Here is a 27,171-nt window from a genome sequence, read left to right as displayed (position 1 = left end):
TCTTTATGTTCTTTTTAATAGCATCATTTTTGTTATTTTAAGGATAAAATTTCTCTGATCACTTTTTAGTATATTTCTTAAGGGTTTTTATTTGTATTGTTTTCTCTCCATTTCTTGAAATGCTTACTAAATTAGTTATGTTCTTTTTTTTTTTTAAGATTTTATTTATTTATTTGACAGAGAGAAATTACAAGTACACTGAGAGGCAGGCAGAGAGAGAGAGAAGGAAGCAGGCTCCCCGCTGAGCAGAGAGCCCGATGCGGGACTCGATCCCAGGACCCTGAGATCATGACCTGAGCCGAAGGCAGCGGCCTAACCCACTGAGCCACCCAAGTGCCCCAAAATTAGTTATGTTCTTATTGATTTTTGAAAATATCTTCCTTTAGATTTTTTTTCACATGCCAAATTACTGTCATTGACAATTTATATTTAAGAAAGAAGGAATAAGGGGAACCTGAGTCGTTGAGCATCCAACTCTTGATTTCAGTACAGGTCATGTTCTCAGGGTTGCAAGATGGAGTCCAGAGTCAGAGACAGACTCTGCACTCAGCAGGGGTCTGCTTGAGAGTCTCTCCCTGCTTCCCTCCCCCAACCACCTCACTCATGTGGGTGTGTAGGCTTGCATCTCTCCCTCTCTCTCAAATAAATAAGTAATTTAAAAAAAAAAAAAAGGAAAGAAAGAAAGAAGGAATGGATAATTGGTTGGGCTTCCTGTGCTGTCTGGTCAGTAGGCTTGTTTCCTGATATATTTTTCCAGTAGATGTTGCAGCAACGAGTAAGCTAACTTATTCTATAATAACAAATCTTTAATTATAGTGGCCTGACACACACGTTTATTTCTTTTTGTTGCTGAATTTCCACCTAGGATGTAGATCAGTCCTCCATTTTAAATTACTCTTACTTTGGGACCTCTGCCACAGCAGTCACTATTTCGATTTGCATTAGTCTTCATGGCAAAAAAGAATACGAGACTCTTCTGTCAACAGTTAAATGCCCTATCCTGGAAGTAGTTTCTCATTGTCTACAACCAGGTACAGGGACAATATTCAATCACAAGAAGTTGGCAAACTGCAATCCTATCATTTGCTTCTTGAAAATCAGAGAATAAAGACAGAAATTAACAATAATCATTAATAATTATAGGTAAGAATTTGATAGGGATCTCAATCCAAGATAGAATGGGATATGTTGATTCCTAGACTTCAATTTATGTTGACTTAGTTGAGAGGCTTCTGTAAGGAAGTGGGCCAGAATGAGAAAGTTTTTTCCCTAGGAAACAAGATACATACCGGCTCCTTAGATTTCTCCAGACTCTTTAGTCAATTTTATTATAGAAAAATGCGTTGCTATTTTTCTTTTATGTAAATGCTAATTGCCTCAATTCTTCATAATGAACCTGTGGAAGAAAGGAAGGGGAAGTGAGCTGTTTTCAATCCTAACTTTTACCCTTATGCAACTTTATACTTGCTGAATCAGAGCTGAGAGCACCTTTGGATAGAGGGGAGGACTGCATTAGAACTTCAGTTACAGATCCTCATACACAGTAATTTTTCTATAAGTTTCATCCAATAAACATGCCTATCTAATTTATCAAAGAAATCTGTTGTTATAAATTGATTCTTCTCTATTTTACATTTCAGTTTCAGTAAGTTTTCAGAAATGAAACTTATGTGTATCTATTATCTCTGCCTGAAAGGAGAAGCTGAGATGTATTTATTTTTTTCTCTTTTTAATTTTTAAGTAAATATTTTATTTAGAATAAACAGATTTAATAAATAGATTAAAATTTCTAGAAATGTTGTGAAGACATGCAGAAAGTTCTCAAATATCAATACCCAGTTTTTCCTATTAATGCTTTATATTAGTGTAGTATATTTGACATAACAGATGAATCAGAATTGATACATTATTAACTAAAGTCCATACTTTAATTAGATTTCCTTAGTTTTTAACTTAAATTTTTTTTTTTTTTTTTTTTTTGGTTCTAGGCTCCTGATCTCAGACAGGATATCATGTTACATTTAGCTGTGTGTCTTTTTGGTTTCCTATTGGCTGATATTTTCTCAGACTTGTTTTGATGAGCTTAAGTTTTGAGAAATGTTGGTCAGATAATTTTGTCAGATGCCCCTTTCTTAATTTTTTTTCCGGTTTTACTCATGAATACTAGGGTTAGTTTTGTCTTTGTTGTTTTTTTGTTTTTGTTCTTTTGGGAGAGAACAGAGGGATAACAGAGGGAAAATTATTTTTTGGTCACATCATGTCAGAAGGTGGTACACACTATTAATATGAAACCACTGTTAATGTTAATTTTGATCACCTGACTGAGATAGTGTTTGTTAAGCTTCAACACCATAAAGTTACTTTTTCTTCCTTTCCATATTGTACTCTTGAAAGAAGTGCCTGTGCACAACCCACATTTAAGAAGTGGAGAGTCAAGCATCACCATTATAAAGGCGGAGTACCTACATGAATTCTTTAGAATTCTTTTGCACAAAATATTTGTCTATTTTTCCTCAATATTTATTTATTCATTCAAATATTTAAGTAATTATGGGCCCACAGATATCGATTATTTTAGGTTATACGCAAATGATACCTGTTTTATTAATTGTTTTAGCTTTGGTAATTGCGAATTTAGTTGGTCTGTTTTATGTGCAGTTTAGTTGGTCTGTTTTATGTCCATCATTGTGTAAGTGTGTGTTTTCTGTTTTTTATCATGTTTTTATTTTTTGGTACTAGAAGGTGCCTCAGGCTCATCTGGTATATTTATTAATTTATTTTGAGAATCAGCTATTTCTTCAAATAACCATGGCTCCTTTAATTGAAAAAAGGTATTCAAAACCAGTCTGCAAACAGATACATTCATGACTACTAGGGGCCATTGGTTCTAGGTCCTCTCAACTGACAAGTAAAAGAGATGTGTATGTGTACACTAACCCATGAGTATCTGTATACACATATATATGAAATATGTGTATATATGTATTTGTCTTTACCTGTATTGATAATAAATTAAACACAGATTCATAATAATGTTTTGACTTTTAATCCTTTAGCACATGGATAATCTGTGGCTTATCCCCTTCTTTGTAACCTCAGACTATAACAGTGAAAAAACTGGCCTCCGTTATCTGTGATTCTTTTACTTTACAGTGTTTTCAGAATTGTTAATCAATATCCCTATGGGAAACAATTTTATCAACTGCAGTACATTGCTTATATTCAGTTCATTTTTCCCATAGTCTTACAGACTCTTCATTTCCAACTTTACTTAGATCAGCATTTCTCTCATGCCTTCAGTGAGCTTTTTTCATATATTTATAAAACAGTTAGGTTCACATGTCAAAAATGTATTCCATCTCATTGAGGATTGGGGGCAGATGGCTGAGGAGTAGGGAACCCTATTTCAACTGGTCCCCTGAACTGAGCTGGATATCTACTAGACCATTCTGAATTCCTACAAAATCAGCCTGAGCTGTAATAAGATATATAAGGATCTATACAAACAGAATATCTCTTGCAGCTGGTTTTGAGGTATGAAGCAGGGAGCCACAATTCTGTGGGCAGATGTTGGAAGATAAGTAGAAGGGGGAGGGAGACACCCTAAGTGCTGGCACTGGGAAGGTGAAATAACACAGGAACACAAAAATGTCCTGGGCACAGACTCACAGACCAGTAGTGGCAGGGACCTTTCCCTTTCACTTTAGGGCATCAACCCATACCCAAACCTAGAGCTGTGGGGGCACATGGGCAAACTGGGGGCGGCTGACATTTTTAGAAACACAAAGGGCAGAGACGTGCCTGGACCTGGAAGTGAAGACTGCTGTCGGGTGCACAACCCAGGACACAGTGGTGTTTAGTAGTGCAGACAAAAACAGTCACGTGGCCTGGAGGGCTTTCTGAAGAACAGACTGTGATCTCTCTGTTCTGAGACAGAGGATTGGATATGGTCACTTTTTCTCTAACTTTTGGAAGAGATGCAGAAAGCCACCAGGGAAAGCTGCCAGAGAAAAAAGCCCCCCAAAACCGGTTTTCACTGAGTTCATCATACCCACAGAGGGCTGGGCAACTCTGTCCAGAGTTGCCTGAGTAATAGTGTGCCAGGTCCCTCCCCCAGAAGACAGGCTGAAAGAACAAGAGGCCGACAACCCTAAGGTCCCTATAAAACAGGTATGATTCTTGCTTGGGTCATGGTTAATAGTTAGGACTCTACATTCCCTCAACCACCTCTCACCAGAATGATTAGAAGGTGGAACCCCCAAGAAAGGAAAAATTCTGAGACTGTGACCCCTGCCACAAAGCTAATGGATATGGATATAAGCAAGATATCAGAAATAGACTTCAGGGTAATGGTTATGCAAACAATAGCTAGGCTGGAGAAAACTATTAATGGCAACATAGATTCTAGAAGGGCAGAAGCGAGAGCTGATCTGGCAGAACTTAAAAATGCTATCAATGAGATCCAATTTAATCTAGATACTCTAACAGAAAGGATAAATGAGGCAGAAGAATTAATTAGTGATTTAAGAGAAGAAAATAAGAATCGAGAGGAGGTGTGGAACAAACAGCTTGGGCTCCATGAAAACAAAATTAGAGAAATAAATAACACCATGAAACGTTCCAATGTCAGAATTAATGGGATCCCTGAAGGGGTAGAGAGAAAGATATATATATATATATATATATATCTCCTAGCTGGGAACATCCCTAATCTCCGGAATAAAACAAGTATTTGTGTCCCAGAGGCAGAGAGGATACCCCCTGAGATCAAGGAGGGTAAACCAACTTCCAGGAATGTGATAGTGAAATTTGTGAATCTTAAAACTAGAGAAAACATCTTTAGAGCAGCTAGGGGGAAAAGATTCCTTATGTAAGGAAGAAGAAACAGAGAATAATGTTACACATGTCCACAGAAACCTGGCAAGCCAGAAAGGGTTGGCAAGACATATTCAGGGTACTAAATGAGAAGAACATGCAGCCAAGAATGTTTTATCTGGCAAGGCTGTCATTTAGAATGGATAGAGAGATAAAGAGCTTCCAGGACCAGCAGAGACTGAAAGAATATGTGACCACTAAGACAGCCCTACAAGAAAAATATTAAGGTGGGTTCTATAAAATGAGTAAGACCCCAAGAGTGATACAGAACAGAAGTATACAGAAACCAGGACCTCACAGGCAATGTGATGACAATAAAATCATATTTTTCAATAATCACTCTCAATGTGAATAGCCTGAATACTCCCATAAATAGCACAAGGTTGCAGATTGGATAAAATGACAGGTCCCATCCATATGCTGTTTACAAGAGACTCATTATGAACCAAAAGGTACATCCAGACTGAAGGTGAAGGGATGGAGAACCATCTTTCATGCCAAAAGACTTCAAAAGAAAGCTGGAGTAGCAATTCTCATATCAGACAACTTAGATTTTAAGCTAAAGACTGTAGTCAGAGATATAGAAAGAAACCACAACATTCTTTTTTTTTTTAAGATTTTATTTATTTATTTGACAGACAGAGATCACAAGTAGGCAAAAAGGCAGGTAGAGAGAGAGGAGGAAGCAGGCTCCCTGTGGAGCAGAGAGTCAGATGTGGGGCTTGATCCTAAGACTCTGGGATCATGACCCAAGCTAAAGCAGAGGCTTTAACCCACTAAGCCACCCAGGCGCCCCAAAACTAAATAATTCTTAAAGGGTCTATCCAACAAGATCTAACTAACAATTATAAATATCTATGCCTCTAACATGGGAGCAGCCAACTACATAAGCCAACTGTTAATCAAAACAAATAGACATATTGATAAAAATACATTAATTGTAGGGAAACTTAACACTCCATTCTCAGCAATAGACAGATCATCTAAGCAGAAAATCAAAAAAGAAAGAAGAGCTTTGAATGACACATTGGGCCAGATGGGCCTCATAGATATATACAGAACATTCCACCCTAAAACAACAGAATACTTATTCATTCTTGAGCACACATGGAACCTTCTCCAGAATAGGCCATATATTGTATCACAAACCAGACTCAACTCATACTGAAAGACTGATTATTCCCTAGATATTCTCAGACTACAATGTTTTGAAACTGGAACTCAATCACAAGAAAAAGTTTGGAAAAAATTCAAACACTTGGAAGCTAAAGACCATTCTGTTCAAAAAGGTTTGGGTCAACCAGGAAATCAAAGAAGAACTTAAACAATTCAGGGAAACCAATGAGAATGCAAACTCACTGGTCCAAAACCTATGGGATATGGCAAAGGCAGTCTTAAGGGGGAAATACATAGCCAACCAATCCTCAAGCAAAAAACTAGAAAAATCTGAAATATACCAAATCTCTTTACCACCTTAAAGAGCTGGAGAATCAGTGACAAATTAAGCCTACCCTATGCATGAGAAAGGGAATAATTAAGATTTGAGTAGAAATCAATGAATTAGAAACCATAAATACAGTAGAACACATGTGAAACTAGAAGCTGGTTCTTTGAAAGAATAAGATCAATAAACCATTGGCCAGACTTATTCAAAAGAAAAGAGAAAGGACCCAAATTAACAAAACAATTAATGAAAGGGGGAGATCAAGACTAACATCAAGGATATAGAAACAATCATCAGAAATCATTATCAACAGCTATATGCCAATAAGTTAAGCAACCTAGAAGAAATGGATGCATTCCTGGAAATCCAAAAACTTCCAAAACTGAATCAGGAAGAAATTGGCAACTTGAATAGACCAATTACTTATAATGAGATTGAAGCAGTGATCAAAAGCCTCCCAAAAAACAAGAGTCCAAGAAGGACCTATCAGATCCTCTGGGGAATTCTACCAAACATTCAAAGAAGAAATAATACCTATTCTCCTGAAGCTGTTCCAAAAAATAGAAACAGAAGGAAAACCTCCTGATTCTTTCTATGAAGCCAGCATTTCCTTGATCATGGTAATGCTGGCAAAGACCCCATCAAAAAGGAGAATTTCAGACGAATATCCCTGATGAGTATGGATGCCAAGATTCTCAACAAGATCCTAACTAATAGGATCCAACAGTACATTAACAAGTTTATCCACTATGACCAGGTGGGATTTACCCCGAGGATGCGAAGATGGTTCAACATTTGCAAATCAATCAATGTGGTAGAACAAATTAATAAGAGAATGTGGTGCCTGGGTGGCTCAGTCATTAAGTCCCTACCTTCAGCTCAGGTCAAGATTGCAGGGTCCTGAGTTAGAATGATAGTGGTTTGTTGCTTCTTTTTTTTTTTTTAATATGTCTATATAATTTTTTATTTTTTATAAACATATTAACTATCATATGATCTCCCTGATATGAGGAAGTGGTGATGCAACATGGGGGCTTAAGTGGGTAGAAAAAGAATCAATGAAACAAGATGGAATTGGGAGGGAGACAAACCATAAGTGACTCTTAATCTCACAAAACAAATTGAGGGGTGCTGGGGGGAGGGGGTTTGGGAGAAGGGGGTGGGATTATGGACATTGGGGAGGGTATGTGCTTTGGTGAGTGCTGTGAAGTGTGTAAACCTGGTGATTCACAGACCTGTACCCCTGGGGATAAAAATATATGTTTATAAAAAAAAAAAAAGATTGCAGGGTTGCAGGGTCCTGGGACTGAGCCCCACATCAGGCTCCCTGCTAGATAGAAAGCCTGCTTCTCCCTCTCTCATCCCCTTGCTTGTGTTCCCTCTCTCACCATATCTCTGTCAAATAAATAAATAAAATATTTTTAAAATTTTTTTTTAAATAAGAGAAGAGAGAAAAACCACATGGTCCTCTCAGCTGATGCAGAAAAAAGCATGTGACAAAATACAGCATCCTTTCCTGATTAAAACACTTCAGAGTACAGGGATAGAGGAAACAGTCCTCAATTTCATAAAATGCATCTATGAAAAATGCACAGCAAATATCATTCTTTTTTTAAAGATTTTATTTATTTATCAGAGAGAGAGAGAGAGGAGGAGAGAGCGAGCACAGGCAGACAGAATGGCAGGCAGAGGCAGAGGGAGAAGCAGGCTCCCTGCTGAGCAAGGAGCCTGATGTGGGACTCGATCCCAGGACGCTGGGATCATGACCTGAGCCGAAGGCAACTGCTTAACCAACTGAGCCACCCAGGCGTCCCGCAAATATCATTCTTAATGGGAAAATGCTGAGAGCCTTTCCCTTAAGATCAGGAACACAAAAAGGATGCCCACTCTCACCACTATTGTTCAACATAGTACTAGAAGTCCTAGCAACAGCAATCAGACAACAAAAAGAAATAAAAGGTATTCAAAATGGCAGAGAAGTCAAACTCTCCCTTCACAAATGACATTTTATGTTGAAAACCAAAAGACTCCACCCCCAAAACTACTAGAACTCATACACCAATTCAGTAATGTGGCAGGATACAAAATTAATCTACAGAAATCAGTTGCTTTCTTATAAACTGACAATGAAAATATAAGAAAGGGAAAGTAGAGAATCGATTCCATTTATAATACCACCAAAAACTATAAGCTACCTTGGAATAAATCTAACCAAAGAGGTAAAGGATCTGTATTCGAGGAACTACAGAGCACTCATGAAAGAAATTGAAGACACAAAAAGATGGAAAAACATTCTGTGCTCAAAGATCGAAAGAATAAACATTGTTAAAATGTCTATGCTGCCTAGAGCAAGGTATACTTTCAATGCCATCCCAATCAAAATACCATTGGCATTTTTCAAAGTGCTAGAACAAACAATCCTAAAATTTGTATGGAACCAGAAAAGACCCTGAATCCTCCAGGAAATATTGAAAAAGAAAAACAAAGCTGGAGGCATCACCTTGCCTGATTTCAAGCTCTATTACAAAGCTGTGATCACTAAGACAGCATGGTACAGGCTCAAAAACAGACAAGCAGACCAATGGAACAGAGTAGAGAGCCCAGATATGGACCCTCATCCCTATGGTCAAATAATCTTTGACAAAGCAGGAAAAAATATACAGTGTCAGAAAGCAATCTCTTCCATAAATGGTGCTGGTTAAATTGGAAAGCTATATAAAGAAGAATGAAACCTGACCATTCACTTACTCCGTACACAAAGATAAACTCAAAATGGATGAAAGACCTCAATGTGAGATAGGAATCTATCAAAATCCTAGAGGAGAACATAGGCAGTAACCTCTTTGACATCAGCCACAGAACTTCTTGCAAAACATGTCTCCAAAAGCAAAGCAAAGCAAAGCAAATTAACTTTTGGGACTTCATCAAGATAAAAATCTTTTGCACAGCAAAGGAAACAGTCAACAAAACAAAGTGGCAACTCACAGAATGGGAGAAGATATTTGCAAATGACACTACAGACAAAGGGCTGATATTCAAGATCTACAAAGAACTTTTCAAACTCAACACCCAAAAAACAAATAATCAAGTTAAAAAATAAGCAGAAGACATGAACCGACACTCCTTAAAGAAGACATGCAAATGGCTAACATACACATGAAAAAAAAATTCACCATCATTAGCCATCAGGGAAATTTAAATCAAAGCCACATGGAAATACCACCTTACACCAGTTAGAATGACCAAAATTGACAAGACAAGAAACAACAGATATTGGAGAGGATGTGGAGAAAGGGGAACCCTCTTACACTGTTGGTGGGAATGCAAGTTTGTGCAGCCACTTTGGAAAACAGTGTTGAGGTTCCTCCACAAATTAATAAATAGAGTTCCTCTATGACCCAGCAATTGCACTACTGGGTATTTACCCCAAAGATACAGATGTAGTGAAACCGGCCATATGCACCCCAATGTTCATACAACAATGTCCACAATAGCCAAACTGTGGAAAGAGCCAAGATGCTCTTCAACAGACAAATGGATAAAGAAGATGTGGTCCATATACACAATGGAATATTACTCAGCCATCAGAAAGGATGAATACCCAACTTTTGCATCAACAAAGGAATGGGACTGGAAGACATTATGCTGAGTGAAATAAGTCAAGCAGAGAAAGTCAATTATCATATAGTTTTGCTTATTTGTGGAATGTAAGGAATAGTATGGAGGATATTAGGAGGAGGAAGGGGAAAATAAAGGAGGGAGGAATCAAAGGGGAAGGAAAACCAAGAAAAACGGTGGACTCTGAGAAACAAACTGAGCATTTTAGAGGGGAGAGGAGTAGTGGGATGGTTTGTCCCACTAATGGTATTGAGAAGGGCACATATTGCATGGAGTACTGAGTGTTATATGCAAACAATGAATCTTGGAACAATACATCAAAAACTAATGACGTACTGTATGGTGACTAACATAATATAATCTAAAAAATGTGTTCTGTCCTGTGATATCTCAGTCTCATAAACAAATTTTAAAATTTGCATATATTAAGGTCCATTGTTTGTGCTGTAACGTCCCATGAATTGTGACAATTTAATAGTGTCACCTCTCTATCATTACAAACTTATTTCTGAGCTTTCTTCTAGATATCTGTTATTTTGCTAATACCACATGGTCTGTACACTAATTTCATAATGAAATCCAGTATCATGAGTTCTTCAATTTTGGTGTTATTATCCTGTTAGCTATCCTAGGTCTTTTTCTTTGTACTTTTTTTTGGAGGGGGGACGTCATAGGGTCAGAGAGAGGGAGGGAGAGAGAATCTTAAGCAGGCTCCACACTTAGCACAAGGCCAAGGCAGGGCTCAATCTCACAACCCTGAAATCAAGACTTGAGCCAAAATCAAGAGTCAGCTGCTTAACCCAGGTGCCCTCTTTGTACATTTTGGAATGAGTCTGTAGAGGTCTACGAAGTAGGTCACTTGGACCTTAACTAGTACTGAATTCACTGTATCAATCAAATTAGGAAAGACTGATTTTTTATAATATTGAGTTCTAATTCTTTATTACTTTCATATGTTTTATAGATTTTAACATACATATCATGTATATATTTCTTTCAGATTTATACCTCAGTATTTTATAAGTATTTTATATAATGTTTTAAATTTTCAATTATTCAATACTGGTATACATAAAAAGTAATGACTTTTTATGTATGCTGGAACTTGCAAGGCTGATTTACTGGTTTCAGGATTTCTTTCAGGCAGAAAGATTCTTTGGGAGCTTTCTACTTAGACCATCATGTCATCTACAAAACCATTATTTCTTTTTCCAATCTCTGTAATTTCTAGGGCTTTCAGTATGATGTTGATGAGGACTGGTTAGAGAAAACATCCTTACATTTTTTCTGAATTTAATAAAAACTCTCTAGTCTGTCAACTCAAACTATAATGGTTATCTGTAGAGTTTTGGTGGGTAGACTTTACTAAGTTGAGAGAGTTGGCCTCTATTCCAACTTCGCAGAGTGTTTATTATGAATCAGTATTGGATTTTGTTAAATGCTTTTTCTGCCTCAATTACTATATTCATATAGGCTTTCTTTTTTAGCCAATTGTATCCTAGGTTACACTTCTTAGATTTTAATGTTGAAACAATTGTAGTAATGGGATAGATCTTACTTGCATGTGGTATATAACAATTTTTATACCAGCCTCTTTAATTAATTTTACGAAGAGGATTTCAGCTTTGATTTTTTATATTCATCTGTATCTCTAGATTTTGTGTGACAGTTTGCCCTGCAATCTCAGTACTTAAAGGACATAAGAAAAGTCACTGATTTTAAATGTTGCTAGCTTTTTATTTTTAGGATAAAAGTGGTAACTTCTAAGCTCTTCACATGTTGGAGCTGAAACCAGAAACCTCCCTGTATGCCTCCCCACCTTTAAAAAAATTAGTATCTCAATCCTTACAAATTAATAAAAGTGAACACCCTCCCCAATGGTTTCTGTAAATTCAGATTAATTATACTTTTCCATCCAACTTTAACTTTTCTCAGCTGCAGGATTAAAGAATAACAACAAACTAATTTTATTTCTTGTTTTTTTTTTTCCTTTTCCATATCACTCACTTTTCTGTTTCTCTGATTTAAATATCTGTGCAAAAATTTCACTTAAATATGGTCAAGAGAACCCATCAGTAGTGCTACCAGAAATGTGTTATCATCAAACTTTAAGGAAGTCTGTAGTCATAGAATCCTCTCCTTAATTCATACCCAGCAATGCCACAAATTACATGCATAAATGCTGGTAATACTTGCTAAGTGTAAGTAAAGGAGAAATTATTCCAGGATATATGTGTCAAATCTGTACCATAAAATATCTAGACAGAAGAGGGTAAGTCTAAGATAATAAAAATAAATTTACCTGGAATGTTCTATATCATATTCCTTCCAAGTAAGAGTTACTAATGGTGAAAGAAAAGAAAATCCAATTTAATACACTATCAAAACATCCTCAGTTACAGTAAAATGTCCTCTGCATCCATCACTTCACAGAACTTTGAAACAACCACATATAATATTTAGCAGTATAATAACTTTTATTTTATGGTAAAGTAACTGAGGACCCAAGTAATTAATTTTTTGTGGCTCAAAGTCCAATAGATAGTATTAGAACAAATACTTGAATCTATTTCATATAAACCTACTAAGCAATAACCAATTTTAAAAAGCAACTGTTTTTGTGTCATATACTTGGACAAAGGTGAATTGCATTATTTATGTTTATGTTTAATATTTTTGTAGGGGATTTGGAAAATTTCAGAACACAGAGAAATCTATACTGTGTGGGTGAATACTTAGAAAGATGTCTAAAGAACAATGGTTGAAGATGCTCAGAGAAAAAAAAAAGTCATGATAACTTTCCTGATATGAAAAACAAATGTCTTAAGAATATTAGTGTTAAGAGTGGGTTTTAGCATGTTAATTCTTCGTATTTAATATTTTGTGTCTTGTATCTAAAAAACTGATAGGAAGAGAGAGAGAGAGAGAGAGAGAAGAGAGAGAATCTACTCTTTTCTCTGAAACTCACTGAACTGCAAGCTAGCTATTTGGAATTCATAATAGGAATCTCCTTCCAGATTCATTTTGGTTTCCTGGAAAACTGGTTGTGATCTATATTATCATTCTTTTTTTTATGATTTTATTTATTTATTTGACAGACAAAGATCACAAGTAGGCAGAGAGGCAGGCGGGTGGTGGGGGGGAAGCAGGCTCCCCACCAAGCAGGGAGCCTGATGCAGGGCTCGATCCCAAGACCCTGAGATCATGGCCTGAGCCTAAGGCAGAGGCTTAATCCACTGAGCCACCCATGCGCCCCTATATTATCATTCTTAACATTAGTAATCCCCTTGGCAAGTAAGTACATTCTATGTGTGTAGACATCTGTGTAAGAGGTAAGACATGAAATATCTGAATATATTCTCTCTTTTTTGCAGCTTTTTTGTCCATAACATTGTATTTAGTCAAAGTTTCTATCTCTCTAGACAATGGACTATGCTCTTTTAAGGGTGGGGGAGACATGGTAAGAAGTCATAACCCCTATAACAAAAATACATAAAGAAAAGCATAAAATTTATATTCCTTAACTTTGTATCAACATCATAGTCTGGAAAGCCTGGTCAATTTTTTTTTTATAAGAAAAACATAAATTATCCTTTAACATGGATTAATATATCAAGAGTGAGAATTATATTACCAGATTACAAACTACTTCATAATGTAAGAAGAAATTCAAAGATTCATGGTAAATTAAGAATTTCGTTGACTGAGGGCTGGTGGAAGGAAGAATAACAACAAAAAAAAAGAGTCTGAGGTAAAAGAAAGCCTTAAGATTAAGATGGAACACCCCCATTACGATAAATCCAAGAAGGTACTTGGTATATTGGTAAGTGGATGGACACGCCAGGACTTGTTCTTACTGCCTTCCTTACCATTTGGGACAATGGGAGGAAACTCTCAATGGGGAGGCCTTGCACTGACATGAGATAGTCTCAGAAAGGAAAAAGGGTAGAACAGAGTGAATACACAGAGAGAGAGATTATTCAATAGCCCCAAACCACACTAAATTTGCTTGTAGTGCATCAGCATGCATGATTTCTCAAATCTCTTTGATGACTACAAAGGTCAGCCTAATTAAAATCTGGCAATAAGATTAAAAAGCCCCGGGGGAGGAGTCAAGATGGTGGAGAAGTAGCAGGCTGCGACTATATCAGCTAGCAGGAGATCAGCTCAATAGCTTATCTAAAGATTACAAACACCTGCAAATCCATTGGCAGATCAGAGAAGAAGAAGAACAGCAATTCTGGAAACAGAAAAACAACCACTTTCTGAAAGGTAGGACCAGCGGAGAAGTGAATCCAAAGTGACGGGAAGATAGACCCCGGGGGGAGGGGCCGGCTCCCAGCAAGCAGTGGAGCAATGGAGCACAAAATCAGGACTTTAAGTCTGTTCCGCTGAGGGTCATCGCTCCAGACGCTAAACCAGGGCGAAGCCCACGCGGGGTCAGCGTGGCCTCAGGTCCTGCAGGGTCACAGAAGGATCAGGGGTGTCTGAATGTCACAGAGCTTGCGGGTATTGGAACGGGAAAACCATCTACAGAGACAGAGCCAACAGTAAGATCACAGCTTGGGCTTACCTTGAACCAGTCGCAGGCTCGGTGAGCTCAGAGCGCGGCCGGAGGTCAGGCAGACAGGAGTAACTGGGCGCTGTTCTCTGAGGGCGCATTGAGTAGTGGGGCCCCGGGCTCTCGGCTCCTCCCATCCGGAGACCAGGAGGCCGCCATTTGTATTCCCGACCTCCGGAACTGTACAGAAAGTGCTCAGGGAACAAAAGCTTCTGAAAGCAAACCCCAGCGGATTACTCAGCCCGGCCCCTGGTAAGGGCTGTGTAATTCTGCCTGGGGCAAAGACACTTGAGAATCACTACACCAGGCCCCTCCCCCAGAAGATCAACAAGAAATCCAGCCAATACCAAGTTCATCTACCAAGGAGTGCAGTTTCAATACCAAGGAGAGCAGAATTCCAGAGGAGGAGAAAGCAAAGCACAGAACTCATGGCCTTCTCCCTGTGATTCTTTTTTTCCTGTGATTGTTTTAGTCTTGCAGTTAATTTAATTTTTTTCATTTTTTTCTCTTCTTCTACTAAATTCTTTTTTAACTTTTACCTTTCCTTTCTTAATCTCTTTTAACTAGTTTATCTAATATATATATATGTTTTCCTTTTTATATTTTTCTTTATTCGTTTTCTTTTTTAAAATTCTTTTCTTTTCTTTTTTTTTTTCATTTTTTTTAATTTCTTTTTTTTTTTTTGAACCTTTTTTTATCCCCTATCTCCCCCCTCAGGATTTGGGATCTCTTCTGATTTGGTTAAAGCATATTCTCCTGGGGTTGTTGCCACCCTTTCAGTATTTTACTTGCTCCTTCATACACTCTTATCTGGACAAAATGACAAGGCGGAAAAATTCACCACAAAAAAAAGAAAAAGAGGCAGTACCGAAGGCGAGGGACCTAATCAATACAGACATTGGTAATATGTCAGATCTAGAGTTCAGAATGACAATTCTCAAGGTTCTAGCTGGGCACGAAAAAGGCATGTAAGATATTAGAGAAAACCTCTCGGGAGATATAAAAGCCCTTTCTGGAGAAAAAAAAAAAACTAAAATCTAATCAAGTTGAAATAAAAAATGCTATTAATGAGGTGCAATCAAAAATGGAGAATCTCACTGCTAAGATAAATGAGGCAGAAGAAAGATTTAGTGATATAGAAGACCAAATGACAGAGAATAAAGAAGCTGAGCAAAAGAGCGACAATCAGCTACTGGACCATGAGGGTAGAATTCGAGATATAAGATGAAACAACATTAGAATAATTGGGATTCCAGAAGAAGAAGAAAGAGAGAGGGGAGCAGAAGGTATACTGGAGAGAATTATTGGGGAGAATTTCCCCAATATGGCAGGGGAAACGGGCATCAAAATTCAGGAGGTTCAGAGAACGCCCCTCAAAATCAATAAGAATAGGCCCACACCCATCACCTAATAGTAAAATTTACAAGTCTTAGTGACAAAGAAAAAATCCTGAAAGCAGCCCGGGAAAAGAAGTCTGTAATATACAATGGTAAAAATATTAGATTGGCAGCTGACTTATCCACAGAGGCCTGGCAGGCCAGAAAGAGCTGGCATGATATTTTCAGGGCACTAAACGAGAAAAACATGCAGCCAAGAATACTATATCCAGCTAGGCTATCATTGAAAATAGAAGGAGAGATTAAAAGCTTCCAGGACAAACAAAATCTGAAAGAATTTGCAAACACCAAACCAGCTCTATAGGAAATATTGAAAGGGGTCCTCTAAGCAAAGAGAGAGCCTACAAGTGGTAGATCAGTAAGGAACAGAGACCATATACAGTAACAGTCACCTTACAGGCAATACAAAGGCACTAAATTCATCTCTGTCAATAGTTACCCTGAATATTAATGGGCTAAATGCCCCTGTCAAAAGACACAGGGTATCAGAATGGATAAAAAAACAAAACCCATCTATATGGTGGCTCCAAGAAACTCATTTTAAGTCCGAAGACACCTCCAGATTTAAAGTGAAGGGGTGGAAAAGAATTTATCATGCTAATGGACATCAGAAGAAAGCAGGAGTGGCAATCCTTATATCAGATCAATTGGATTTTAAGCCAAAGACTATAAGAAGAGATGAGGAAGGGCACTATATCATACTCAAGGGGTCTGTCCAACAAGAAAATCTGACAATTTTAAATATCTATGCCCCCAACATGGGAGCAGCCAACTATATAAACCAATTAATAACAAAATCAAAGAAACACATCAACAATAATGCAATAATAGTAGGGGACTTTAACATTCCCCTTACTGAAATGGACAAATCATCCAAGCAAAAGATCAACAAGGAAATAAAGGCCTTAAATGACACACTGGACCAGATGGACATCACAGATGTATTCAGAACATTTTATCCCAAAGCAACAGAATACACATTCTTCTCTAGTGCACATGGAACATTCTCCAGAATAGATCACATCCTCGGTCCTAAATCAGGACTCAAACAGTATCAAAAGGGCCACAATGCTCTGAAGCTAGAACTCAACCACAAGAGGAAGTTTGGAAAGAACCCAAATACATGGAGACTAAACAGCATCCTTCTAAAGAATGAATGGGTCAACCGGGAAATTAAAGAAGAATTGAAAAAAATCATGGAAACAAATGATAATGAAAATACAACGGTTCAACATCTGTGGGACACAACAAAGGCAGTCCTGAGAGGAAAATATATAGCGGTACAAGCCTTTCTCAAGGAACAAGAAAGGTCTCAGGTACACAACCTAACCTTACACCTAAAGGAGCTGGAGAAAGAACAAGAAAGAAACCCTAAGCCCAGCAAGAGAAGAGAAACCATAAAGATCAGAGCAGAAATCAATGAAATAGAAACCAAAAAGAAAATAGAGCAAATCAACGAAACTAGGAGCTGGTTCTTTGAAAGAATTAATAAAATTGATATACCCCTGGCCAGACTTATCAAAAAGAAAAGAGAATGGACCCAAATAAATAAAATCATGAATGAAAAAGGAGAGATAACAACTAAGACCAAAGAAACACAAACAATTATAAGAACATACTATGAGCAACACTATGCCAACAAATTTGACAATCTGGAAGAAATGGATGCATTCCTAGAAACATATAAACTACCACAACTGAACCAGGAAGAAGTAGAAAGCCTGAACAGACCCATAACCAGTAAGGAGATTGAAACAGTCATTAAAAATCTCCAAACAAACAAAAGCCCAGGGCCAGACAGCTTCCAGGGGGAATTCTACCAAACATTTAAAGAAGAACTAATTCCTATTCTCCTGAAACTGTTCCAAAAATAGAAATGGAAAGAAAACTTCCAAACTCATTTTATGAGGCCAGTATCACCTTGATCCCAAAACCAGACAAGGATCCCCTAAAAAAAGAGAGCTATAGACCAATATCCTTGATGGACACAGATGCGAAAATTCTCACCAAAATACTAGCCAATAGGATTCAACAGTACATTAAAAGGATTATTCACCACGACCAAGTGGGATTTATTCCAGGGCTGCAAGGTTGGTTCAACATCTGCAAGTCAGTCAATGTGATACAACACATCAATAAAAGAAAGAACAAGAACCATATGATACTCTGAATAGATGCTGAAAAAGCATTTGAGAAAGTACAGCATCCCTTCCTGATCAAAACTCTTCAAAGTGTAGGTATAGAGGGCACATACCTCAATATTATCAAAGCCATCTATGAAAAACCCACCGCAAATATCATTCTCAATGGAGAAAAACTGAAAGCTTTTCCGCTAAGGTCAGGAACACGGCGGGATGTCCATTATCACCACTGCTATTCAACATAGTACTAGAAGATCCTAACCTCAGCAATCAGACAACAAAAGGAAAGTAAAGGCATCCAAATCGGCAAAGAAGAAATCAAATTATCACGCTTCGCAGATGATATGATACTATATGTGGAAAACCCAGAAGACTCCACTCCAAAACTGCTAGAACTTTACAGAAATTCAGTAAAGTGTCAGGATATAAAATCAATGCACATACATCAGTTACATTTCTCTACACCAACAACAAGACAGAAGAAAGAGAAATTAAGGAGTCCATCCCATTTACAATTGCACCCAAAACCATAAGATACCTAGGAATAAACCTAACCAAAGAGGCACAGAATCTATACTCAGAAAACTATAAAGTACTCCTGAAAGAAATTGAGGAAGACACAAAGAAATGGAAAAATATTCCATGCTCCTGGATTGGAAGAATAAATATTGTGAAAATGTCTATGCTACCTAAAGCAATCTACACATTTAATGCAATTCCTATCAAAGTACCATCCATCTTTTCCAAAGAAATGGAACAAATAATGCTAAAATTTATATGGAACCAGAAAAGACCTCGAATAGCCAAAGGGATATTGAAAAAGAAAGCCAAAGTTGGTGGCATCACAATTCCGGATTTCAAGCTCTATTACAAAGCTGTTATCATCAAGACCACATGGTACTGGCACAAAAACAGACACATAGATCAATGGAACAGAATAGAGAGCCCAGAAAAGACCCTCACATCTATGGTCAACTAATCTTTGACAAAGCAGGAAAGAATGGCCAATGGAACAAAGACAGCCTCTTCAATAAATGGTGTTGGGAAAATTGAACAGCCACATGCAGAAAAATGAAATTGGATCATTTCCTTACACCACACACAAAAATAGACTCAAAATGAATGAAGGACCTCAATGTGAGAAAGGAATCCATCAAAATCCTTGAGGAGAACACAGGCAGCAACCTCTTTGACCTCAGCCGCAGCAACATCTTCCTAGGAACATCGCGGAAGGCAAGGGAAGCAAGGGCAAAAATGAACTATTGGGATTTCATCAAGATCAAAAGCTTTTGCACAGCAAAGGAAACAGTTAACAAAATCAAAAGACAACTGACAGAATGGGAGAAGATATTTGCAAACGACATATCAGATAAAGGACTAGTGTCCAAAATCTATAAAGAACTTAGGAAACTCAACACCCAAAGAACACATAATCCAATCAAGAAATGGGCAGAGGACATGAACAGACATTTCTGCAAAGAAGACATCCAGATGGCTAACAGACACATGAAAAAGTGCTCCATATCACTCGGCATCAGGGAAATACACATCAAAACCACAATGAGATATCACCTCACACCAGTCAGAATGGCTAAAATCAACAAGTCAGGAAATGACAGATGTTGGTGAAGATGCTGAGAAAGGGGAACCCTCCTACACTGTTGGTGGGAATGCAAGCTGGTGCAGCCACTCTGGATAACAGCATGGAGGTTCCTCAAAATGTTGAAAATAGAACTGCCCTATGACCCAGCAATTGCACAACTGGGTATTTACCCTAAAGATACAAACGTAGTGATCCGACGGGGCACGTGCACCCACATGTTTATAGCAGCATAGTCCACAATAGCCAAACTATGGAAAGAACCTAGATGTCCATCAACAGATGAATGGATCAAGAAGATGTGGTGTATATATACACAATAGAATACTATGCAGCCATCAAAAGAAATGAAATCTTGCCATTTGCTACAACGTAGATGGAACTAGAGCGTATCATGCTTAGCGAAATAAGTCAAGCAGAGAAAGACAACTATCATATAATCTCCCTGATATGAGGAAGTGGTGATGCAACATGGGGGCTTAAGTGGGTAGGAGAAGAAGAAATGAAACAAGATGGGATTGGGAGGAAGACAAACCATAAGTGACTCTTAATCTCACATAACAAACTGAGGGTTGCTGGGGGGAGGGGAGTTGGGAGAAGAGGGAATGGGGTTATGGACATTGGGGAGGGTATGTGCTTTGGTGAGTGCTGTGAAGTGTGTAAACCTGGCGATTCACAGACATGTACCCCTGGGATAAAAATACATGTTTATAAAAAATAAAAAATTAAAAAAAAAGATTAAAAAGTCCCTCTATTGCCACCACCAACACTAGCAGGAGATGTGGTGATTCTACAACTGAGAATGTGGCATAGAAATCCTGGGCCTGGGGCTATAGAAAGAATATAAAGGAGGCTTACAGGGAAAAGGTGATGTAAGATGTTGCAGAGGCACTTAGGGAGGTTTCTGGGCCCTAAGCAAACCAAGTGAATGACCAGAGCATGCATTAAAGCAGCCAAGGGCTTCAGCAGCAATTCCAGACTCTCATCCATGAAAGGACTAGTCTTGCCTCAGCTTTTTCTACCCTGGAGTAGCTCAAACCAGCCTCTCCCAGAGAATATAATAAGGGACCAGAGCACGAAAACATTAATTGATGGATTCCTATCTCCTCTGCTGTGACAAAATTATGGAAAGCTACTATTTTCTCCCTGTACAAGTAGCAGGGGGAGGAGTAAAACCAAACATAAAGCATTAGAGTAAGAACAACTTATAAAGGAGAATAAATAATCAGGGTATCAAAATATATCAAAATAGTTGGCTTTCCTTTTTTATCTAATCTAAAATCAGAACATCTTAATCTGGATATATCAATATTTTCTTTGTAATAAAGCATTCATATGTAGAAATATTATAAGCAATTTTCCTGTTATGTTACTGTTTGAACTTGAATGCTTTAAACCAAAATATGTTTCCTCTTGTTGAAATTTACTAGAAGAAATGTTAATATTAATTTCAGACTTCAATTCTACGTATTTTAAGAGTTTTCAACAAAGTACAAAAAAGTATACCTTTCCACACATTTGCTCCTGATTTTATATTCTAAAACATGCATCATCAAGTACCTATGTGCAGAAGCATATTAGCAATGCCAAGGTAGCATATAGTTGTTATATTATGAAACATTAAAGCAAATTTCATTGGCAAAGCTATACAAAAATAACATATTTACCAATTGTGTTGATTGTTAAGTGATCTTTCGCCCTTTGTTACAGAATAAGTTGCTTATTTCCTAATAATTCTGACACAGCTTATAAGAAAACCACTACCAAAAATGTACAAGGATTTAAAAGGAATAGAGAAAATAAGGCTTCTTACATAACATTCTGAAGAATATTACATGATTTAGCTCCCAGTTTTAGAATAATGTGTTTGAATGTCACATGTGCATGTTTGTACTCCACTAATTTCAGAAGACAACTGTTCTTGCTTGATGGGCAAGATATTCTTATAAGCACCTGGGTTTTTTTTTCCACTCTTCCAATATATAAAAACCAAAAGCAGCCCTAATTTATATTGAGATTTTTCTCCATTTTAGCCAGCCAGAAATCTTACTCTTAATCCATAATAATGAGACTATTTAAGATTTCTCTGATCACGAAGAAAAAGATGTTCACCTAAAAAGACATAGCAATGTGTACATCACATATGCACCTGTTCAACTTCCCTCTGTGGGAAGATTTAGCATAAAAAAAATTACATGGAATTTTTTAGTTAATACTGACATCTTTAAGTAAGTAGACATAGAAGGTTACCCACAATCTTCAATTAAATTGCACGCCTCCAGACCTGCTTGTGCTCTGACCATGTATTAAAGTTAGGTTTACATTAATATAGTCATTCTGAACAACTTATCACTAGGAAGTAAAGCCAAGAATATTTAATTTAACTACAATGGCTTATGCATAGGTTGTTTTGAGTTTTATTTTACAGTGAGGTTATTCACAATAAACTCCTTCTTGTCTCATTTTCATCTGGTTGCCTGTTTTGTTGTTGCTGTTGTACTTTCTTTAGTCCCTCCTCTACCCCTTTATTCTTTCCCTCAATTACTTTCCTTTCATCTTTGTTTCATACCTCTTCTACACTAACAATGTGTCCACCGTGTCCCTCTTAGAATAAGGAGGTTTATCATGTTGTGCCTGCCCCATCATTGTATTTTAAAAGAAGGTAACCGTATCAGTTTTTCAGGCTCCACAGATGAAAAGAAATTTTGCCCCATTGTGGATCATATCCAGAGTTTCAGCTGTAATTGATTTCTATCATTTAAAATAACTTAGGAGAGGGGATGTTATTTACACAAGATTTTCAACTTAGAGCTGATGTTGTAATGATTTGAGAATATGGGGGATATTGGGGTGGGGTAAGTATATTTTGAACATGGGATGGAGATGTAAGAAAGATTTTAGAACAGGGGCACCTGAGTGGCTCACTTAATTAAGTGTCTGCCTTCAAATCAGGTCAAGCTCCAAGGTCCTGGGATCAAGACCCATGTTGGATTCCCTGCTCAGCAGGGAGTCTATTTCTACCTCTCCCTCTGCCCCTCCCCCCTGCTCATGCATGCTCTCTCTCTCAAATAAATAAAATCTTTTAAAAAAATTTAAGAAAGATTTTAGAATAATAACTTCTTTAGTTAATGATGGAGGAATAAAAATAATATGTCCAAGTCCTAACCCCTTGTACCTGAGAATACGACCTTGTATGGAAGTAGGTCCAAATAAGATATATTAAGATATATTAAGTTAAGGATCTTGAGATGAAATCATCCTGTATTTACAGTGGGCCCTGTACCCAGTTATGAGTGTCTTATAATAAACACAAAAGGAAAAGACACAGAGATATCTAAAAGAGAAAGTATGTAAAGATGGAGGCAGAGACTGGAGAGATGTATCTACAACTCAAAGCAAGTCAAGATTGGTCAATAGCTATTAGAAGTTAAGAGAGTGGAATAGAATAGATTTTCACTTTTCAAAAGGAACCAAGTCTGAAGAAAGCTTAGCTCTAGACTTCTAGTCCTTAGTACTATGAGAGAATAAGTTTTGGTGTTTTAAGTTTTCAAGTTTGTACTAATTATTATGGCAGCTCTAGGAAGCTTATACAATAGTCACCATATGATCTGCAATCACATGTCAAGTTACTTACTCAACCCTAAAACTGATAGCCACATAAAGTATATATGAAAATATACTTAGCAGCTTTGTTCATAATCACCAAAGCTGGAATCAACCCTTCAACAGGTGACTACATGGGATGCTTATGTAAGATCATTAGTTAAGCATCTGATTTCAGCTCACACCATGATCTCAACATCTTGAGACTGAGCCCTGTATGGGTCTCCACATGGGATGTAGAGCCTGCTTAGGATTCTCTCTCTCCCTCTCCTTCTGTCTCTCCCCACCTCTTAAAAAAAAAAAAAAAAAGTGACTGTATACACAAATACATCAGTTCAGTAAAATATCTTTCTATGATTAAAGTTAAAAAAAAAAACTAGCAATCCACAGAAGCTTCCAATTACATAACATTCTATAAAAGGCAGGTCTATACCAATGGTAAAAAAGATTAATATTTGCCAAGGATCTAGGAGGGAGTGATGTAGAGAACTGAATGGAAGCAGCACAGCAAAACCATTCCATACAACACTATTATGGTGAATACAAGACACAATTAAAGCATGTGTCTAGAGCCCACAGAACTTTACAAAGATACAACCCTAATGTATGCAATTAAAAATTATTTAGGAGTTTGGGGATTTCAGGATGGAATGCAGAATGTGATAAAAGACCTGAATTTTTCATTCATTTGATGTTTTTCCATGATTCACATAGTCTTTCTTCACTCTTTTGTTTTCTTTTTTGTTCCTCTACTGACTACTTTTAAATAATCTGTCTTCAAGTTTGTTGATTCTTTCTTCTGAGTAATAAGTCTGTTCTTAGTTCTTTATTAAATTTTTCAGTTCTATTCTTGTATTCTTCAGCTCCAGGAGTTGTTTTCTTATGGTTTCTATTAAACTTCTCATTTTTTAAACGAATTGTTTCCCCGATTCCATTACTTTGAGATTATCATTTTTTCAGGCAAATTGGAGATCTCCATTTCTTTGGGTTCAGTTACTAGGGCTTAATTAGTTTCCTTTAATGATATATTTACCTGATTCCTTGTGATCTGTGTAGTCTTGTGGTATCTGTGCTTTTGAATTATCAAGTATCTCTTTCAGTCTCCACACACTGGTTGTAGCAGGTATAGGCCTTTTTCTATCTGTTTCCCAAACTGATGAGTTTATCGCTAGATATGCAATGCTGCTAAGATTACCTCTAAAACTGCAGTCCTGCTGAGTTAGAGCCAGACGCAGTTGTTGGCTGCGTGAGCAACAGGATCTGTGTTTGGCAGGCTTGTTTCTAGGGGCTCAGGCAGGTGCAGATCTTGTCTGATTCTTAGATGCGATGGCCTCCAATACCTTGTTTAGCAAATGGCACTGGGGCAAAGGTCCAGGGTCCTCATTTCGGTCCTTTGACAGTGGGCTTGTCACCACATATGAGCAGATGAGACTCCCACCTGGTCCCTGTTGCCTGGTCAATGGAGGAGTTTCTGAGTGGACAGGACTGGTCATGGACCATGACTGGGAGGGTTTGGAATCAAGCCTCAAGAGCTATTCCAGTTTCTACAGCCAAGATTGAGGTCTGTAGACCTGGCTTTGGAGGCACAGAAGTATGTGCCTCCCACCAGTCCCCAAGTAGGTTGCACTGTTCCCTGACTACAGCTAGAGGGGTTGCAATTGACTGTCGGGCACTTTCAAGATCTTCTGAGGTACAGATGTGTTTTCTACCTGGTACCTGTGCCAGTAGAACTTCTTGTGGAATGTGGCTTGGAGGGGCTGGAACTAAGAATAGGGCTTTTCAAATTATCTGGGACTGCAGACAGGAGTGGTTCCCACTGGAACCCCAGAATCTCAGAACTGTTGGCAGACCAACAGACCGTGGCTGTACAGAAAATGGAACTGTAGGGCTCTTTCAGGATCTGGAGGTGCAGACAGCAGTCTTCCAGTAGTCCTGCTGATGAACTGTGGCCATGCTTAGTACAAGACCCTTTTAGACTCTCTGGGGGACACAGAAGGAGGTTTTTCCTACTGGGTCCTTGTGCCAGCAGGATTCTATGTGACTACAGATGACATAGCCAGGCTCAGGTACACTATTCTTTCAAAATTCACAGTCTGGCAAGTTTGGCAGGCTTACCTCCAGGAGCTCTGGACAGAGGCTGAGAGGAGTTAAAGCCAGCTCCCAGGCCTCTGCAGTGTCCACAGCCAGGATTGAGTTCTGCATGTTTATTATGCAAAGCACTGGTGGGCATGACTCTTCCCAGGTCCCTTGACATATGGTGCTGGTGATAGACAAAACCAGACAGAGCTTTAGCAGAGTTCTCAAGGGTATAGAGATATTTCTGTTTCTGCAGCTGGGACCACAGAGGGTATGTTAGCCATTTGGTTGCAAGCCTGACTTCTCAAAACAGCTCTCCTCAGTCTGGGACTGTACCAGGGTTTCACAATCCTACTTGGATCCCAAAGCTCCCACGAAAGTGCTTTTGTACATAAATGGTTACCAAATTATTGTTGTGGGGGTTTAGGGATACATGAAAGGTATGTCTTATTTGGCTATTTTGCTCATGTCACTGGACTTAAATTTGTATTTCTTAAAATGTATCCCCACAAACTGATAACAATGGGAAATTATTAAATACAAACAATTTCAAGATTTACAATTTCATAATAACATCAACTATTAGACAAGCTTTAAAATAATACTTTAGTTGTGTGGTGGTAACTTTGGAGATCTGAATTGTTGTGTTACTTAATAAGTCCATACCTACAGAATTATTAATAACTTTCAAATAATGGAATAAAATTTAAGGCAAGTTTGGGTTGCAATATCTGAAATAATAAAGTCCATTTGAAAAGCATAGTAATATATTAAAATCTTAAGTGGAACAAACATTTTAAAATGTCTCACTTAAAAAATAACATTTACAAACTAGAATAAATTTAAATATAAAAACAAGTGAGGGCATTCAGAAAGTTCCTTTAAAAACAATTCAGGAGTTAGGTACTTTTAATGAAGAAAGGTGGGTATACTCAACTACTAAAAGAAATGGTGTACAGAGGAGGTGGTAGACTTAATATTCTTTTTTTTTTTTTTAAAGATTTTATTTATTTGAACAGAGAGAGAGAGAGAGAGAGAGCACAAGCAGAGGGAGCAGCAGGGGGAGAAAGAGAAGCAGGCTTCCCTCTGACCAGAGAGCCCTAATTGGGCTTGATCCCAGGACCTGCGATCATGACCTTAGCTGAAGGCAGACACCATGCAGGCACCCCATAGACCAAATATTCTTCTAGAAAGAATAGTTATGACTAAATTTGGGAGTTATGTAGAGGAAAACGTTGGCTCAATTTAAATGATGAACTTAACCTTCTGGACACTGAACTTGTATCATAATATGTTCTCAAATATCAGAGATTTTTCTATTAGTAGGTGAATAGTCCTCTTCTCAGTTGGATAGTGAATATCCTTTATGTCATGAAATAGAATAGAAATCCTGTATTATGATGGCCTCTAAATGAAACAGTTTACAATTATATGGTTTTCCTTAATAAATATAATTATAAATCAAAGTTTGTATCATGTAATTCTTTTCTAGATGTAATCTCAGAGGTTAGGTTTGATCAAGCAACAAATATTCTTCAGTTTTCATAAAACTACATAACCTAAAAATAATTTACTTCAAAAAAACTTGCCATTTTTGAAATATGATAAAAGGATCCTTTCTATTATTATAGACAGAATGTGCCTCATCCTTTTAGCTAAAAAATAAGCAATATTGTGAATCAGTGATTTTACAATTTTTATTGTTTGTTTTATGCCCTTTCTGTAAAAATGAACTAGCAACTAAAAAGTGCTTCTAAATAAAAACTGCTTATGAAAAAAATTGTGCTTTATAGAATATATCAGCAACTTGCATTTCACCTTTTAGAACTGAAATATCCTTAAAATGTATATTTATT

This window comes from Mustela putorius, unplaced genomic scaffold (genome assembly GCF_011764305.1).
Source record: "Mustela putorius furo isolate JIRA1106 unplaced genomic scaffold, ASM1176430v1.1 tig00003898_pilon_pilon_pilon, whole genome shotgun sequence".
Taxonomy (NCBI): domain Eukaryota; kingdom Metazoa; phylum Chordata; class Mammalia; order Carnivora; family Mustelidae; genus Mustela; species Mustela putorius.
The sequence above is the reverse complement of the archived record's forward strand: the minus strand, read 5'-3'. Positions refer to the sequence as shown.